This window comes from Benincasa hispida, chromosome 1 (genome assembly GCF_009727055.1).
Source record: "Benincasa hispida cultivar B227 chromosome 1, ASM972705v1, whole genome shotgun sequence".
Lineage (NCBI taxonomy): Eukaryota > Viridiplantae > Streptophyta > Magnoliopsida > Cucurbitales > Cucurbitaceae > Benincasa > Benincasa hispida.
In genome coordinates, this window is record NC_052349.1 from 59,303,009 (window position 1) to 59,316,368 (window position 13,360).

Here is a 13,360-nt window from a genome sequence, read left to right on the forward strand (position 1 = left end):
ATCCTACAACTGATATTCCTTGGTCTATTGTGGTTCCTGCAACATATAAAGAAATCACAAATGTTATTTTTGGAGTTATGCACCATTAATAGCTAACCAACGTTTCTTTAAGAAAATGTCCTAAAATGGTAGTTTCTTCTTCTACTTGAGGAAGAAAAAAGAGTAGATATTGTTTTCTATTCAAACAAGGAGTCAACTTTCCCAATTTTAGGAGGAGCTTCAATTCCAACAACTCTATTTGCCTTTGAAATCATCTCTTCTTTTCAAATACCAGAAACCCATTTTCAATTTAAGGAGATTCAACTTTGTATTTGAGGATGAGAGTTGATTTCAAAGCCATTCTCATTTTCCTTGTCATTCCCATTAGAAAATTTCTCAAGAAACTAACAGAAAAATGTCTAAAAATGGTAGCTTTTTGTTTCTTTTCAAACAAGGAGCCAAATTCCCCAAACCTCATTTGCAATTCAAGGAGACCCAATTGAATTTCAAAGCCATTTTTTGGATTTGCTGTGTTTTCCCCAGAAAATTTCTCAAGAAACAAATAGAACAAAGAGAAAACAAGGAAAAGAAAAGAAAAAAAAAAAAAAAAAACTAACCATCACTAGTGGGAGCTGTTGGTGAAAAAATTAAATAAAAGAAAAATAAGCTTTTGAGAAATCCCACATTGCTAAATTTGTAATTTGGAATCTTTTTTATAAACCTCTACATTTAATTTCAAGTTTGGGTCTCATGGGGTACTCAAAATTTAGAGGGGTAAGAAGAGAAGCAAAGTTGGGTTTGGTGGACATCTTGTGCCAGTGTAGCTTTGATCGAGTAGATTTATTTATTTTGGTATTATTCTAAGGACGGCGTAACCATAGTTGAACTACTTGCACAGATAATCGATTTTTGTTTTGTAGGTTATTTTTCCACATTAGATGCTGTTCAATAGCAACTGTTTATTGTCCACCAGAGGTAACTGTTCCAAAAATTTTAAGACGTTTTAATCTGCCATTATTGTAATGGCAACTTCGACTAATATTATGTCCTCTGACCTCAACCCTCCATTCTGATTCGAAGGAGCAAATTTCAAACGGTGGAAGTAGAAGATATTGTTCTTCCTTACAGTCAAGAAGATAGCTGACGTCTGTACTATGGAGAACCGATTGAACAACAAATAAAAGATGTAGCTGATTGGGAAGAAAACGATTTCTTATCCAAAAATTTTATATTAAATCGTTTGATTGATGATCGTATGATTATTACAATACAATAAATAAACAAAAGAAATATGGGATGCTCTGCAGAAAAAATATGATACCGAGGAGACCAATTTGAAAAAGTATGCCGTTAGCCATTACTTGAAGTACCAAATGACAGATGACAAATCTGTAGAGGCCCAATCCCATGAATTGCAGAAGATAGCCTACAAAATTATAAGTGAAGATGTAACACGTCAAATTCCAGGAAATTGCATGTATTTATCTTGATTATTTAGTTTTGGACTTTGAATTTTAAAGACTTAGAATTTATTTGTTTTGGTTAAATCGATTTAAATTAATCTTGATGGAATTAATTCAATTATTGGGAGTGAGATTTAATTTTGGTTTTGGAATTTTAATTACCGGATGGAAGTGAGATTTGATAAAATAACTTATATTTTCTTTGGTTGGTGACGAAAAGAGATATTTTATTTTTGGTTGAGGAAAAGGATAAAAGAGTTTTATTTATTTAAATAGAAATCTAGATTTGCGTGAAATTTAAGAAAAAGGAAAACTAATTAAAAGAAGACAACCCTTATTCTTCTGTGCGTCCCCCCACCGCGCGCGCGTGAGTTGGCGCACACTCGTTGACCGGAAGCCCTCAGACACGAGCCGTGCACGCCGTTGCTGATCCAGCTGCGACCGAAGCTCCGCCAACCGTCTTTCATCCTCTAGCTCCACCGTCGTCGTCGCTGTTGTCGGTATCCGCGACAGTTTTCGTCCGAACAACTTTGGTCTTCTCGTGTGGCCTTCTGTTCGCGCACTGTTGGGTAAGAATTTTGTTATTTTTGGTCAGTTTCTTGAAAGATCTTGGCTATTCAATGTGATTTTGGTCGCAGTTTAATCTTGAATTTACGAGGTTGAAGTTGAGGTTCTAAGGCATTTTAACGGCTGCCCAATTCTTCGTTGGTTTAATTTTGGTAAGTTTTGGGGTAAGTTATGTGGGGATTATTGGTTTAAATTGTGTAGGCTTTGGGGATTGGCCCCACAAGTTGAATTGTGTGTTTATGGTTGGTGTTAGGGACTTTGATTCAAGCTTTTGTTAATTTAAGAGGAAAGTTCAACTGCTTGATTGTTATTTTGCTTAGGCCTAAATCTGAGGTAAGCGCTTCGCTACCAGTTTGCCCTCAAATCTAAGTTATTGTTAAGTATGAGATTGTACTGTAAGCTGATTCTGTGTGTTGGTTTGTACTGTTATGAGTTACTATATGACTAGCTATGTTTGACGATTGAGGGGGCTATGGAGGCTTATGCTTATGCCATGAAAATTGTGTTGTATGTGAATGATATAGTATCTGAACGATGGATGTATTTTGAGACTGTTTTACCCCTTTCAGGCATGATTAAAAATTATGATCGTATGCTTATGACTATACTAGACTGATAGTGACTGTTAGTATTTCTATTGGGTCATTGTTCTTGCTCGAATCAATGTCGTTAGTTCGACTCTCACTGAAACAAAAATATTTATAAATTACCGAAACCTACATCTTATACTAACAAGTAGCATAAGCGGAAAGTACGGGATCGATCCACAGGAAAGGCTTGTTTAATCTTTTCTTAAGCTAAGTTCAACTATGAAAGCAATAAAAATAGGTGTTTGATAAAGCAAGAAACATATTTGAAAACCAAAGGATAAAAGATAATTGTAAACAAAAGTGGTTCAATCTTATTTCTAGTTCAAGTTAGAGATTCAATACAATCTCTATCATTGATTTCTACAAATTTGTCATACAAACGAATTATGCACACAACTACTCGCTTGACTCGACTAGGCTAACCTCTACAAAAGCAGATATCTAGTGAAATCTAATCAAGAAAGTGTTCTAAATATTGATTAAAGTTGAAAAGGTCTAACCCTAACCAACCTATATGCCTCTAGTTCTATTGGGTTCGACAGCTTCCATATAGAATAGAAGACATATTATGCATTAATTTCGAGAATTCAATTGTGTCGATTAATTGTCAAGATCGCCATATTCAATTAACTGATTTTGTTCTTGAATCTAGCAATTTATGTATTCTAAGAGTAGTCATCAAATGCAAAATTAATCATTGCCACTTGGTAGACCTTAGCTAGACATTCTTATACATGAATACATCCTAGCGACATATCCAATCAAGATTGTAGCAAAACTAAGAATCTTGGCTTAACATGCTTAAAAGACACCTAAATATGATTTTAGAACTTAAAACCGATTTAAGAATCCATAATTTTAGAATGCAATTTACAAAGATAAGCATAAAACTCAAGAATATTGCAAAAATTTTTGAAACCTAGAAACAAGATTGAAGAAATTACTTCACAAATCCATAGATAAATCTATGAAGAAATCCATTACAATGTTTACAATCAAAGAAAGAAATGAAAATCTAACTAATTAAAGACAAAGTTACCAAGGAGCTGAACTGGTGAAGAGAGAAACTCTGGACTCTATGACGAATTTTGCCTCCCTCTACCTAAAAATGAAAGAAAACGTTTTATAGTTGCAGGTGTAGTGTCGCGATGCTGAGGCTAGCATTGCAACACTAAATCGTAAAAAAATAAAATCAAGAAACATTAGGCTAGGGTCTTGTCACTGCGCTTGACGCTGGGTTGCGTGAGGCGCACGTGACAGTTCCATCAAATTCCGGCACGTTGCGATGTTGTTGGAAGCGTTATAACACTGCCCTGTTTTGCAGTAGATGGATGCTTTCTGTCTTTAAGCATTGCTCGACGCTTCTGGGAGGATCATGACACTGGGTCTAATGGCATTTTGGTAATTACTTTGATTTTCTTCAACTTTGTTGACTTCTTGGTTATTCTTGATCTTTTTGAGCCCAATTTTCTCAAAATGACTCCTAATCGCTCCCGGGACTGTTTTGACTATAAAATGAACATTAAAAGTAAACAAATAACATAATTTTGAGGGAATTAATGTAGAAAATATATCTCTCTTAAAGACCTATCTGTCATGCACATCGTATGTGGTGAGCCTTCAGGCTCACACCTTATGCCTATGATTGTGTCCCTTCGAGGTCACTACCTATGAAAGCGTGCCTTCGGGTTTGCCCCTTATGCCTATGCCTATGCCCATGCCTACGATGCGAAATGTGCACTTGAGTTCTGATAGGAATGCTAATAGCTCATCTAGTGGTCCCTATAGCGGGTTGCTTACTGGGTATATTTATATACTCATTTTTTTCTCTTCATGTTTTTCAGGTAGAGGTAAAAATAGACCAGCGAATGACAAGAGGGATCCATGATCCAATCATTGAGACATGATGATGCTTCCGCACTTATGTTTTATTTTATTTTATTTTTGGCATGATTTAGGTTAGGTGTTTGACATTTAAAACTTTTGGTATTTCGTTTATTTGTTACCCTATTTATTGATTTATTTAATTTGTTCTAAATCAGAGTTAGGGTGCCCAAACTGTTTTATGATATTATTAAAATTTGAAAAGTCTCATTCCTTTATTTAAAATTTCCCTTTTTGAAATATACATTGTCAAGCTTATGCATGCATGTAGTAGCGTCCTGGTAGCATGGTAGAAAGTTGAGTCGTTATAGTTGGTATCATAGTCTAAGTATTAGGTTCTATAGATTGACTTACTAGGTGAGTCCAAATTGTCCCATTGGCCATAAATGGATTCTTCGTCATCGCCAGGTATGTCCCTTAAAGGAAAGTCGTTTAGGATTTTATGCATGAAACTTTACCTGAATTGTAGTTGTAATTGACAGAATTTCTTGTAAGGATTTTTGTTAAAGTTTATTACATGTGTTATCAAGAGATGGCACCACGAACAAGAAGGGGCAATCGAGTTAAGAATGTTAGTAGGGAGCAGGATCCTGAAGTACAAGACCATGGGGTGCAAAACCCAAAAGCACAAGACCCACCGCCAATTGACCTTTATGGGTCAACCTATAAAAGGGTTAGAACAAGAAGTGGGCCTCAAAATCCTATCGTACCCCCACAAGTGTAGACATCCTCAGAGATCCCAATCGAGTATACCGTCATGGCTGTAGCAATTGGAGAAGTTGTTACGAAGGCTGTAGTGGGGCAATTAAAGGACATCATGGTGGAATAGATATTCCAACATGTTCAGTCGCAGCAAATACCTCCCTCGCAGGCTTTAACACCGTAAGTGTAGAATCAGGACCAGGCTTTGACCAAATTGTGGTAGGTATTTCAAAGGAGGCTATGTATTTACGAGACTTTAAAAAGTATGACCCCCGACATTTGATGGGTTGCTGAAGGACCCCACTGAGGCGGAGTTGTGGATGTCTTCCATAGAAGGTAACTTTCGATACATGAGGTGCCCAGAAGAGTAGAAATTGTAGTTCACCATATTTATGCTTGTTGATAACGTTAAGCACTGGTGGCACTCAATAGAAGGAATGATAGATGCCAGTGGAGGCTATGCAATGTGGGACCAATTCAAAGAACAATTATACGAAAAATACTTCTCTGTCCACGTGAGGTACAAAAATAGGCCGAGTTTACGAACCTAAAGCAAGGGACTATAATGGTGGAAGAGTATGAGGAAGAGTTTGACAGGCTGTCTTGTCTCGCCCTCGACTTGGTGTCCACAAAAGCAAAGAGAGCTGAAAGATTTGTTCAGAGGCTTCGAGATGGGGTGCGAGGCATTGTGCAAGCATTTGAGCCTACTACCTGTGCAACAACATTGCGTGTGGTAGCGCAAGTAGGTTGTCCATCGGGAGTAGAGTTTTTGATGTCCTTAGCAGTAGAACCCACCTCAGGTCATAAGAGGAAAGTTGATTAGAGAGCTCTGGAGCCTTCGCTGAAGGTTTAGAACACAGACATACCACTAGAACACATCAAGCAACAAATTTTTAATTCAGGAGAAGTATGGAGGGACATGCCTGTGTGCAAATTGTGTGGGAAACGTCAATGGAAATGTTCTGATAGGTACAGGGACTTGCTTCAAGTGTAAGTAGGCAGGACATACGACCAACCAATGCCCTAGTAGTGGTTTGTAAGTGGTAGGGGTCAGCTCTCGAATTCATAGTAGGGTACACTACAACAAATAGACATTTTAATAGCATTTACGATAGCTTTAACTATAAAATGCTATTAAAAAGGAGCGAAAAAAGATGCGAGAAGTAAAAATTAGGGTCAGTGCCAAAGAATGAAATTTTCACTCTTTTTTTTCTTCATCCTTCCGTCTTTATTTTCTTCACTCTTCTCCATTTCATTTCTCCTCCCTTTAGTTTAAGCAAATCTCCTTATTTTCTTCGACCCAACATCGCCATTTTCTCCACCTTATTTCTCCTTCTCTGCCATTCACAACTCCTCTGCTCAGCAATCAATATCAACACCCTTTCAACAATTAGGCAACCTAGAAAGGTATGAGCATCATAAATCCATATAAAATGTTACCTGCAAGGGTGAAATTAGGGCGGACAAGTACCCATTGAAAGAAGTGGATGGCTAGGCATCGACAATAGCAACAAAATCCTTATACAATGTAGGGAACAAGCTTGAGATTTCATCCTATGTTTTCTCCGAACATTCTTATTCTCTTGTTCCATTCTAGCAACTCCACCACCTGGTGATAAGTCGTTCAAGCAACTCTAACTCTATTATTTGCTCTGTCATTCTTAACTCGGTTAACTTCTTATTCCTTCTTATTTCTCTTGGTCTGCTACAATTATCGGCAAGAGTGGGTTTTTTTCTCTAACCATAGGCAAAAGGGGAGTTTTGAATCCTAAATTTGTTCTCCCTTATTCTTTGTTTTCTCCTTAATTTTTTGTTTTTGTTTTTCTTTATGTTCCTTTGCTCTCTCGCTGCCTTTATCGTGCCCAACTTCCATTACAGTCGCTTCACCATCTCAGTCTCCAATCTATTTATTTTATTTTTTGATGGCTTTTTTTAATGGTCGATACCAATGCATGGGGACTCAAATCTCTTCACCAATGGCTGTTAATTAATAGTATTTTTTATTTGTTTGAACTTGACATTTTCAATATCTGTTGGCAAATCACCCACAGAAAATTTCAATTAGCTATTTAAAACCCTCTATTTTGGCCTTCGGAGAAGGTGGTGAAATGTGGGTTTCTTATTCTTGTTTGATTGAAGTTCTTACCATTGTACACATGTAATCGATAAATTTGATGTGTTAATATCCCTCTGTTGGTTTATCTTTTGTGTTGAGTCTTAATGCATACTGGTTTGCTTGATATGGGGAAATGTTTTGAGGGCTTATTGAGTGGGATTGTGTAACTTTAATTTGGATGTTTCAAGCTCTCGCTATTAGAAATCAAAGTTCATGTGCTTTTTAATTGGTTCAATTATTTCTCATGGATTTTCAGTTTGAGAAAATCTTCTGATCAAAGTTCCTCAATTTTTTCATGTTATTGTCATCACCGGGCAGCTAATTTCTCAATAAAAAATGCCAATCTCTTGGAGGTTGATATTTTGGCAAAGAAGTTTTCATTTATTTCTCAAGATTTTCACAATTTTCGTTAGGAGTAATGTCGTGCCAAAGGTGTATTTCATGATTTGTTAGGTTGGATTGTAGAACAATTGTCTCATTTATGTTTAATCTGTTGAAATATTTGTAATTTGTGTCTTTAAGTTGCCAAATGATACTTAAAAAAAAAAGTTGTCAAATGATAAAAGTAAACAGTTTTAGACAATTGAGAATAGAAAGAATAAACACTGACTTTTCTTTATTCAAATAATCATATCGATTCCAGAATTGAATTGCACACAAAGTTACTAAGAGATTATACACACATTGTAAAGAAGGTAAGAACAACTTGCCATTTAGGAGCCAAAGCAATGTGGATGATTTCTGAATGAAATCACATTTGGCATGTTCACTAATTGAAGAAACTGCATGAATATTGAATATTGATTGACAGATTAGGAGGCTTTTACTTTTGTTGTGGTGCTTCCAATATGGCATTGGATTGACAAATTTGAATGGAAGGTTATGTGAGCTCTATTGAGAAAAAAATGTGATTGATTACTTCTTCTAGCTTGTGTTGTGGAGTTTGGATTCTTGGTTTGAACATTCTTTCATTTTTTCATGTTTTAAAACATTACATAACAAAAGAAAAAGTTAACAAGCAAGAAAAGACATAAGTACTTTTTCCTAAACTTAATGGAGTTATTCTGGTAACGATGAGTTGTAATCTCTTTCATATATATTTGTTGATACTGATTATTTATTTTGGTAGACTTAAGTACTTTTGGTAATGTGAAAATCTCTTTCAATTATTTGTTAGCATCGATTTATTTTTGTAGACTTAAATTCCTTTTCTATTGATGAGAATCTCTTTTAAATGCTTGTATACGCTGATTTATTTTAGTAGGCCTACTTTCAAATTTTTAGTCAAGTTAAAGCAGCCCTAGCTGCAATGTAAAGGACTCCAAAAGTAAGGCAATTATTATCGTGTTTTCTACCTCACCCTTGGGGGTCATGGTTAAGAGTGGTAAGTTCTTCAATTTTCATGGGAGCTTTAGTGTATAGAAAAAGTATAATTGGATTGTGTCTCTATGATTAATTATAATGTTGCCTAGACTATTTTTTGCAATCTCTCATTACTTGCCATCTTTTCCTCTTTTAGTGAGTGTTTGATTCTTTTGTTTGTTGATTCTATTAATAAATATTCGTATAATCGTTTCTTCCATTGAAAATGTTTTGCTTGAATCAATTTTTTCTCTAAGGATAATTTATTTGGAAGATTATAACTCATTGTTCAAAGTCTCCAACTCATATTTCAACTTGTAATAGGTAAGCTTTCCTTCCAAAGAAGAGCTAGTTTTTTTTTTTTCTTTAATTATTTTGTCAATTAATTTGATTATAATTAATTAGCTGACTTTATGACATTGTTGTGATCTTCTGATCTTCTGCAAATAGAAGGGGCCAACTGGAATAATTTCTTTTGTGTATTGTTTGCATTTATTAAAAGTCTTATTGTGATCTAGTTTATGTCTATTGTGCTTTCAAAATAATAGAGTTTTTTCTTTAAAAGAAAAGTCCCTTCGCTGGTCCTACCAACAAAAATGGGCTGCTAAAAGAAGAGAGCATCTTCAAAAAAAGACATCGATTGTTAACCATGGCATAGAGACATTTTTAAGGAACCTTTTTTCTGGTTTTGATTGTTAAAATGTTACTTGGGCATTGTTTTGGGAGTTTGCGAGTGAAAGTGTCACTAGGTAGTTTTAAGAGTCAAAGTGTCATTTTTAGATGTTTTTCTTCCTATTTTCTATGATCTTTAAACCTTGTGGCCTTGGGTACTTGGACATTGTTGAATAATTCAATTAAAAGACTTGAAACATGGAGATGAATATGATTGGATAAGTGAAAATTATTGACGATTTTTAGTGTTATGTAAGAATGAGACTGGGGATGATTGGGAAAATTTAGCTAATATATTTGGTAGAGTTTGGGGGATAATTGAGGTTTTTCTCAATGACGTAGATTGATCTGTAAACATTACCTTATTCTTTATTGCATGTTTCTTTGGGTACCTTGCATAAAAAAATTATTATAGAGTGAATTATGTACCCCTTTCCTTTTACTTATGATTCTTGGTTTATGATTGTTTCTCGAGCAATCAATAACTGAGTTGTAATATCGTATTCTTTTGCGCTTACTACTTGTGTGGATGAGCAAATGGTTCTTGGTTTTCTTTTGCTTTTTTCTTTTTATAGATTTTTCAGCTATTTTGGCTATCAAAGAAGATAAATACCTGAAATTTCATTGTTGAAAAAGTAATTTTAATATCTAAAAAACAAGTGTGGGTAGTTCTTTAGCTTTTTGGAGTTACTAATTAATGTAATGTTTCAATCTCTCAAATATCAAATGCGATGGTTTCTTATACTTTGAACTTTATATTTCTCCACACATTGAAGATTGACATATTTTAGTTGATCATATTAGTACAGTATTCATGATTTTCCTCTTATAAAATAACATAGTATTTGAAGGTCTGTGTCTTATGCTCCCTCTAGTTGGTCGATGACATCTTTTATGAGAACGTGTGGCTTCGATCTTCTAATGAAGTCTTTGCTTGTGATTCATTAAACTCTTCCTCGATTATAGAGGTTTGTTTCTTCTCTTCTTATTTCTCATTTGGTTGTGTTGATTATCCCTGATTGAATTTTCAATGGATTTTATTGGTAGGGTTTAGGTGATGTGGTTGTATTCTTTTTTTTTGGTGACTATGAGCTGATTTTTAGACTTGGGACTGGTGGTTCTGAGCTTTATTTTGTGGTTGGGTTGTTTGATTAGTTATCAAGATGAATTCGTTTTATGCTTCTGTTCTTAAGACTAATATAAAATTGAGGGAAGAGCTTGATGATTATATTTGTTAGGATGCTCTTTGATCAATTCTATGTGAATAAGTTGGATGCTTAGATGATCAAATTTGTGGCAAATAAATTTAGCATAAAATTGAAGGGGAATTGAGGATGATTGAGAATGTAGATATCTGGGACCCGTGTATTGGGATGAGATGGTGGTGTACTTTAAGGCACTTTACTTTTATACAATAATTTGTGGACTTCGTTATTAAATAAGCTTTCATTATTTGTAGACTTCTTTCCTTAAACAAATTTTAACCGATTTTAATAAATGAGAATACTTAGATGTTGCTTGGGTAATATGCAGTTTTTGGTGTCAAATTGAATTAAGAATAGGAAATACTTGCTCTTTGTAACTTAGATATTTGTGAATTGATTTTAATCATTGTGCCTATTCTTTATTGCTTTGAGCTAAATAATCAACATTAGCTTTCTTCCAAATAATTATTTTATTACAGAATGATTTTATGTTCTTGTTCTCTTAAGGGATTGTGTTATTTGTTCTCTAATTCTGTTAAGTGGTTGTGCTTTTGTGTTCTTATTTTGTTAATAGTTGTATCTTTGTTCCCTTAAGAATTTAGAGAAAGTTATGTTGGTTATTTTTTGCAATTACAGGTCCAAAACCAATGCCTAGCTTCTGTTATTCTTTATGATTACAATATAACTCCAAGATGGAGTTTATGATTTTCCTTTAGATTCAAAAGTGGTCTTAATCAAATTTCAAGTGTAATATAATGTACCATTGTGGGAGATATTAGGTACAAGTTCGAGTTTTTTCTTTTATATTTTTTGCACGAAGTTGACATGTAACAAGATTGTTTGTTTGTATGTTTCTCGATTTTACTTGTCTATTTCTTTATGGATTCATTTGGCAGGTTGGCTCCCTTCAATGGGGTAAATAACAAATGAAAATACAGGGTAATTAAAGTCTATGAAAATACACTTCTAATTCACCTCATGGTTTCTCAATTTTGTCTTTCATATTAGTTCTCAACGTTAAAGTAAAGTCTATGTCCTAATCTCCCTTCTCCGACCTTCATATCTCATTTAGATGTTGGATTTTTGTAAGACTTGCATTTAGACAAGAAGGAACGCTAGGCTTCGATGGAGATGCACATATCACTCAAGATATTTGTATAAGTTTAATTTTGTATTCATTTTTGTTCTTAATGTTGAAAATTCTTAATTTTGAATTTAGATTTGTAAATTGTTGGCTTGACCAAATGTCTAGTATTAAAGACTTCGACTTTTCTTAGGTATTGATCTATGTTTTCAAAAATACACAAATTTAAAGTAAGTAGTTACTTCAATCTTCTTGTTTATGTCAAATAACCATGTAAACCCTTGATATTTAGGTTTATTGAATCGAAGGTAAATATTGTGATTTCTCTATCTTTGAACTTTGGTATATGGTCTCTTTAATTGCATGCAGTACTTTTTCTCCTCATATTTGTTTTTTACAATAAAAAGTCAATTATAGCATTTTTTTTAATGCTATGAAAACTTTTCAGGACATTAAAATTATCCAATAAAAAATGAATATTTTATATTTTTTTTATAGCAGTGAAAAAACGTTGTGGAAAGTCCGGGATTTTAAATAACATCGACTACAACAACATATCTAAAACGCTATAGGTAGTTTATAGCATTTTTTATAGCTATAAAAATGCTATAGAAAATATTTTATAGTGTTTTTTTTTATTGTTATGAAAAACGCTATAAAAGATCTTCTATAGCGTTTTTTGCTAATGCCATGAAATGTTTTCATAACATTAAATATGTGCGATCAAGAGTTGATTTTTTATAACGCGTTAAAAAATGGTATGGAAAGTCGGGGGTTTTCAATAACATGGGCTATGATAGCATTTCGAAAATGCTATGGAAAGTCTACGACAATGTTTTTTCAATACTATCGAATGTGATATTTGTTGTCGTGTATATGCATCAAAATTTATATTTAATAAAACAAAAGGAGAGACTTACCACTTAAAGGACATCTAAATTTATGATTTTTTCATTTATTTATGAATAAGGAAAATTTAATTAAAAAATAAATACATTTTCTTAAAGCTTGAATACAGTGAGAAAAACATGATGAATTTCGAAAGAATGAAACAAAGAGAGATTTGTTGGAATAAAAGAGAAGGAAGAAAAAAATCAAGAGAGGGAAGGAGATAAAAGTAAAAAAAAAATTGGAGAGAAAAACTTTTAGGTTTTTTTTAGTGTGATGTTGTGTATGTTCACTCATGGTAACCCAATTCATATAAAACCCAAAGCCCTTTCAATTAGGAAAAAAATCAATCAAATTAAATCTAAAAGGAACTAAATAATAAAATTGATGGAGTGAGATGTTTGGTCATAATTAATTTCTTCCAAATTTGATTAGATATAACTTTTTTATAAAAAAGGATTTGAATATTCAAAACCTTATCCTCCATCCAAAATAACTATTTTATTTTATTTTATTTTAATTAATAAAAAATTAAAACTATTCATTTATTAAATACTCAAAAGTTTATTTGTTTGTTTATTTTATCTTAAAAGCTAATAAATTCCAAATTATGCAAAAAAATTACAAAAATTAGCATGACGAAATAAAATACCGAACAAATTTGGAGGTCTACAGAGGCCTAAGTAGTTGTGAAAAGTTTCTAGTTATTTGGAATATGTTTGATGTTTAGGAATGGATAAAAAATATATTATGTAATTGAGTATTCAAAAATTGAATTCAAAATTTGTGTCTAGTATATGTTTACTTTGTAGGAATTTGTTATGTTTTAAGAGTGTGAAAAAAAGTAA

General features: G+C 33.4%; 1 long non-coding RNA gene across 1 annotated transcript; it reads left to right on the forward strand.

Annotated features, from left to right (window-relative positions):
* Nucleotides 1–1,717: 1,717 nt before the first annotated feature.
* On the forward strand, nt 1,718–11,722 carry LOC120073096. Its single transcript, XR_005480673.1, has 2 exons — nt 1,718–2,011; nt 2,081–11,722. It is a non-coding gene; the product is annotated as an uncharacterized LOC120073096 (long non-coding RNA).
* Nucleotides 11,723–13,360: the final 1,638 nt, after the last annotated feature.